At 42.1% G+C, this 6,670-nt stretch overlaps 1 long non-coding RNA gene across 1 annotated transcript; it reads left to right on the forward strand.

Moving 5' to 3' along the window:
- Nucleotides 1-211: 211 nt before the first annotated feature.
- LOC109507538 (uncharacterized) lies at nucleotides 212-4,978 on the forward strand. Its single transcript, XR_002166480.1, has 3 exons — nucleotides 212-299; nucleotides 2,193-2,225; nucleotides 4,462-4,978. It is a non-coding gene; the product is annotated as an uncharacterized LOC109507538 (long non-coding RNA).
- Nucleotides 4,979-6,670: the final 1,692 nt, after the last annotated feature.

The raw sequence follows: 6,670 nt of genomic DNA on the forward strand, positions 1-6,670 counted from the left end.
AGTTTAGAAACTGTGAAACAAAACTTTAGCGTATTGATCTGTTATAATTGACCCAACCAATCACGGCGCACCTGTTTTGTGAGTTCGGTCATGTGACTTTCGCAATCTGAGCCGTGATTGGTCGTCGCCAGTGCTCTTAGCAACTGTGATGTCATTTTCAGTCTACTGATAGTGACAAAATGGCCGCCCCCTGCAGTGGATGGAACAGATGGATTTTGCTGCTTAACTCATATTCCACAAACACAATGATAATCAGAATACCGTGTTGAGACCAATGGCGCCGCATCGAACATATTATGGTAAAGAACATTTTTAACTTTAACAGCTCTATGAGCATTTTTTCCCCCCCATAAAAGCAGACGGGATCCTGTTGGTGATTTTGAGTTTTCCAGCAGGTTGTAACTTTCCGCATGGCTAAAAATGTACTTCATATGTGGGCCATGTTTTATCCATCAACGCTATTGTAAATTGTCCGAATTTTTCTCATTCTTCATAGCTGTAAGCGCTGTCACACACCGCTTTCCCTTTCATGCACCGACAAAGTTGTGAGGTCATGGTTGTCGGAAACGAGGCTATATGATTGATACTACAGTACACACATGGCACACATAAAGAGAGCAGCTTAGCGGGAGAGCCCACGGCAATAAATCAAGCAAAAAGTCAAACATGAAAAGGCCGAGATGGTAGGAATGACCAATATGGGAGACAAGAGTCACAATGCTCGATTCTCGATCTCATCAAAAGGAACTGTTCCAGCGAATGCCTTTATTGCTCCGTAATGCTGAAATATGTTTCACATTAACGCATCCAATGTCTTCACCAACAAGGGAAACTCAATGAAATTTAATTAAAAGTTTCGAATAACATCACTCTTGGAACGACCCCTCCAATTAGACATGCTGATTTTGTCAACACAGCACAATGAAGACCCTGAAGTTGCTCTCAATTTCGAAAATGAAGTGTATGCCAAGAAGGGAAAACTTGTATAAACAAACCAAAAACAACTGGCTTGTAAATGTTGACAAGATGCTATTACCGAGTCGAGAAATTCATTGAGGACTATAACTTTGGTTATGACAGGCTTTAGGCGGCTTTTTTTGCTACATTTATTCCAGAAAACCAAGTAGCCTCCGAAATAGAAAAAGAAGAGGGACAATATGCACTGGAGACCGTACAAACTCACACTAAATGTAGTGAGTCTCTGGAGCTGTCCCAGTATTTGTCCAGTTTTATTAGAACTGGATATTGGTAAGTGTTTGGGGCCAACAAGGCTTTCTCTGCTGGCCTCAGCACTAACAGGAGCACTGACCTACATTTCCAAGCCAAAGTCTCATATTTGTTCTATGAAATTGTATTCAGGGGCACTCAGGTCATTCAGACATCAACAAAAAAAGAGTTTCTTTCACCTTGTACGGTGTGATTCAGTAATATTTGTCATTTCTCGGATAAAAATATATGCCTGTGAATATTGTCTTTCGACATACATGCGTTGCTGCGCTGTCTTTGTTTTTTTGTTTGCTAATACTATGCGATAGACCGTCGATGGCACTTCCCATCATGTGTTAGCATTAAGCTCTAAAAATACACAATGAGTAAATCTCTCTTTTGAAGTTTAGTTTGGCAGTAAATCTCAACTGGGAGTGGCATAAACAGCTTGAAGCCTCATTTTTTTGAAAATTGCTTCAGGATGCCAAACTGCTGCTTGTGAAGTTCTGCTTGATTTCCATCTCCTCCCGATGTACGTGACGCATTTCTGTGCTGTGATCGAGTTCTTGATATCGTATTGATGGTGGTATTAAGAGGTGGATTAAGGCCCAGCTACCAATTGCAGCACCCGCCGCTGGAACTGGGCAATGTTTCTTCATTAAAAGAACAGCGACGAGCAACACTGCAGGCGGAGGAGGGTTCATAGTATTTGGACGAATACTGTTGTGTTTGGCCCCAGAAAACGCCGGTTTGCTATTGCATCCAGCTAGTAGCTCATTTAAATCAGAACTAATTTTAAAAACAATGTCAGCCTGAAGTAAACCAGTGCGGATGAAAAGTATTGCAACAGCAATTTTATCGGACCGGATCAACACCACTGAAGACTTTTCTGGGTGGAAAGCATCTCCTCACTGGTCTGGCTTCTGTTTACTTTATTCTGAAGTGCCTGCCCTTTCCCCAAATAGTTTCTATTCGCCTTTTCCCAGACATTTGTGAAGCAAGCCATCTGGCAGCTTCAGGTAAGAAAAATACTCAACACTTGGTCAAATTTTTCACACCAATGACACATAACAGCGCAAACCATTAACGACCAGGACTGTGCATTTTCACCTCATTATTTTTGCAAAGCAGCTCTGTGGTTTCCAGGAGAAATGAGGCTCACTTACGGGATGTTGTAAGGACCTAAGGATGAACAAAGGTCAATTGCCGCATATGTGCGAGTGGTTTATTTTATGATATAAAGATACATTTGAAGCAGTCGAACTGCTTTTTGCAGCCACATCAAATAACTATGCACATTTGTGCACTTATTTTTAACTGTGTGGGTAGGCAGACAAAGGGAGTGTTTCAGAATTCTGCGAAAAAGTACAACAAGATGAGTGTTGAATCACGACAGGGGAGCGACACCAGTATAATAAATATATCTTTTGAGAAATGTTTACCCAGTCCTTCACTGGACTCCTCGGTGTGCACAATACACAACAGTAAATCTGTTTTCTTCAGTATTCCTTCTCAAATTTCACTCACAAGTTCTGCTCTACCTTGCAAAATCAGTGTTAAATCTCAACTCATTTGCTGGTGTCCTAGCCCTGACTATGTCTAAATACTGACGCAGCAAAAAAATCTAAATCCATTTTGGTGAATTTGATTGGGGCACTGGTAGACACATTCTGAACTCTGTGGATATTTGTGCTGGGTGTCAAGAGTCTTTCATTCCTATGAACTCTGAATCCTTGTACTATATATTTTTTAATCATCCCACTAGGTGGCACAGCTATGGGAGGCAGGGGCGGGGGGGTGGCAAAGGGCCTAAGGATGAACAAAGGTCAATTGCCGCATGTGTGCGAGTGGTTTATTTTATGATAGAAAGATACATTATAAGCAGTCGAACTGTTTAAATGATCTGCTTTTTGCAGCCACATCAAATATCTATGCACATTTGTGCACTTGTTTTTAACTGTGTGGGTAGGCAGACAAAGGGAGTGTTTCAAAATTCTGTGAAAAAGTACAACAAGATGAGTGTTGAATCACGACAGGGGAGCGACACCAGTATAATAAATATATCTTTTGAGAAATGTTTACCCAGTCCTTCACTGGACTCCTCGGTGTGCACAATACACAACAGTAAATCTGTTTTCTTCAGTATTCCTTCTCAAATTTCACTCACAAGTTCTGCTCTACCTTGCAAAATCAGTGTTAAATCTCAACTCATTTGCTGGTGTCCTAGCCCTGACTATGTCTAAATACTGACGCAGCAAAAAAATCTAAATCCATTTTGGTGAATTTGATTGGGGCACTGGTAGACACATTCTGAACTCTGTGGATATTTGTGCTGGGTGTCAAGAGTCTTTCATTCCTATGAACTCTGAATCCTTGTACTATATATTTTTTAATCATCCCACTAGGTGGCACAGCTATGGGAGGCAGGGGCGGGGGGGTGGCACGCACAAATAAGGGTAGGGACGTTCTCCAAGGGCCCACTTCATGACACAAATGTGCATCCTCCCTGTCGAGGGTGTAGTGAGCGACTAGCGTACTAATATAAAGAGAATGAAAGGATTCGCTTTGAGTGGCAATGATCAAGATCAGCTGTGGTCACTCCCACAGCGGCGCAGCACACCCTCTCACAGATTTGCCAGCCTGTGCTCGTCTATAAATTGTCAACATCGGGTCTAATGGCATCCGTGCAGAAATAGGCCATGCCCTGCGCAGGATTTATGCTGATCACTATCTGTGAGTTCAGAGGCATAATTACTTTGGGCATGCATTATGGCAGTGTAAGTGTTTGGGAAAAAAAAATACATGGACGGGAACTACATCAAAATAGGTTCTTAGTCATACTATTTCTGGATGAAAAACAGATGCATCAGATATCTGACTGCAGTCTTAACAGAGCAAATCGAGCCACTTTGTTGAAATGTGCAATAATCAACACACATATATCAAATCTAAAAGTTCTGAGGTACACTGAGCACTAAATAAAACAATAGGCAGACACTTCTGTGGTGGTGGTTACCTGCATATTGGGAATGCGCATGCAGGTTGTTTCAAGTGTGCAGTAAACGTGACCCCTAATATATCAAATCTGCGAGCCAGTAATTTTTTAAAATCAAAATTAGAATTGGCATTGCGGTGTAAATCCAGCCAACTATTCCGTGTAAACACAACATTTAACAGTGAGCAGACTGCGTGGAAGGGTTAAGATAATGTATTGTGAATTCTGTCCAAATCAAATCATTGTTGACATGTAACAAGCACGAGGTCGCCTGTGAGTCAGAGGCGCGACTCCCACACAGCCTGCACCATCCTAGTCCTTCACCTCCCACGGATCAACACGGCGAGGAAAACTCTTCACCGCCGGCTGAAAGGTATCCGTCTCACTACACTTTAAACACACATACACACAATATTAGGTATTAGATGATCAACAAAAACATCGCCCACAACTTCACTGTGAATACACCAAATTCTGGCTCCTGTCCTTGTGCCAAAAGGCACTTTATTTATTCAGATGACACTAATAACGGTTGCCAAAGTCAGTGACAGTATTTATTCATCCACACGTTTTCTGTAGCTCTTGGCCACAGTACGGTGAACTGGAGCCGAGCCCAGCTGTCTTTCGGCGAGATATTCAGATTCGCATGTTGAACAATTGAAAGCTAACGTATGTTTTTGCAAGGCAAGGTGAAGCTGGAGTACCCAAGAAAATCCTGGAGGTGAGATAAGTACTCACACTCTGTAGTTCCAGTGTGTTAAAGAGAAAAATAGACTAGACCAGTGGTCCCCAACCACTGGTCCGCGGGTCATTTGGTGCCGGGCCGCACAGAAAGAATAAATAATTTACATTCCTTCCGTTTTATTCATTTTGGAATCTGAAAGGTGTTTTATTTTGAAAAATTACCGGATTCTCTGTTATATCAGTCTATACTATGCCACTCTTGACGCAGGTGAATGCGCGCTTCTCGGCCACTTGATAGGTTACCGCATAAAAAAACAAACGTCTTTGATACTAATATATCAAATCTGCATCACTTGAAAGCCAATACAAGCCAGTAATTTTTTTAAATCAAAATTAGAATTGGCATTGCAGTGTAAATCCAGCCAACAATTCCGTGTAAACACAACATTTAACAGTGAGCAGACTGCGTGGAAGGGTTAAGATAATGTATTGTGAATTCTGTCCAAATCAAATCATTGTTGACATGTAACAAGCACGAGGTCGCCTGTGAGTCAGAGGCGCGACTCCCACACAGCCTGCACCATCCTAGTCCTTCACCTCCCACGGATCAACACGGCGAGGAAAACTCTTCACCGCCGGCTGAAAGGTATCCGTCTCACTACACTTTAAACACACATACACACAATATTAGGTATTAGATGATCAACAAAAACATCGCCCACAACTTCACTGTGAATACACCAAATTCTGGCTCCTGTCCTTGTGCCAAAAGGCACTTTATTTATTCAGATGACACTAATAACGGTTGCCAAAGTCAGTGACAGTATTTATTCATCCACACGTTTTCTGTAGCTCTTGGCCACAGTACGGTGAACTGGAGCCGAGCCCAGCTGTCTTTCGGCGAGATATTCAGATTCGCATGTTGAACAATTGAAAGCTAACGTATGTTTTTGCAAGGCAAGGTGAAGCTGGAGTACCCAAGAAAATCCTGGAGGTGAGATAAGTACTCACACTCTGTAGTTCCAGTGTGTTAAAGAGAAAAATAGACTAGACCAGTGGTCCCCAACCACTGGTCCGCGGGTCATTTGGTGCCGGGCCGCACAGAAAGAATAAATAATTTACATTCCTTCCGTTTTATTCATTTTGGAATCTGAAAGGTGTTTTATTTTGAAAAATTACCGGATTCTCTGTTATATCAGTCTATACTATGCCACTCTTGACGCAGGTGAATGCGCGCTTCTCGGCCACTTGATAGGTTACCGCATAAAAAAACAAACGTCTTTGAAAAGTTTTTTCGGGAACGGGAAAAGGCGCCGCCAGGGGACAGAAGAGAAGCCTACGACTTTCAAGAAAGACAAGGCCACATTTAATAGACAGTATCAGGAGTCCCATTTCAAATACGGCTTTATCTCAACGGGAGATTCACTCACACCAAGCCTACTCTGCATAATTAGCGGCAATGGTGAGTCGTATTTTTCATGCACTTTTTATTTGCGGCGTATCTTATTTTGAAGGCACGTTTAAACGTTATCATAGCGACCAGAGAATGTTGCGGCCAGGTAGGACGTTCCTCGTGTCATGATTTGTGTTTATTTTTGTGTTTCGAAAATACCACACTTTTCATGCAGGTCATATCATATTAAATTGATGTATCTATCCGGCCTTAAAGGCCGGTCCCTGAAAATATTGTCTGACATGAAACTGGTCCGTGGGGCAAAAAAGGTTAGGGACCTCTGGACTAGACTAGCAAAAGTGCTGATTATACTCTTATATATATATGTGAGG

The sequence above is a fragment of the Hippocampus comes genome, unplaced genomic scaffold, assembly GCF_001891065.2.
Source record: "Hippocampus comes isolate QL1 unplaced genomic scaffold, H_comes_QL1_v1.1 scaffold186, whole genome shotgun sequence".
In the NCBI taxonomy this organism is placed as follows: domain Eukaryota; kingdom Metazoa; phylum Chordata; class Actinopteri; order Syngnathiformes; family Syngnathidae; genus Hippocampus; species Hippocampus comes.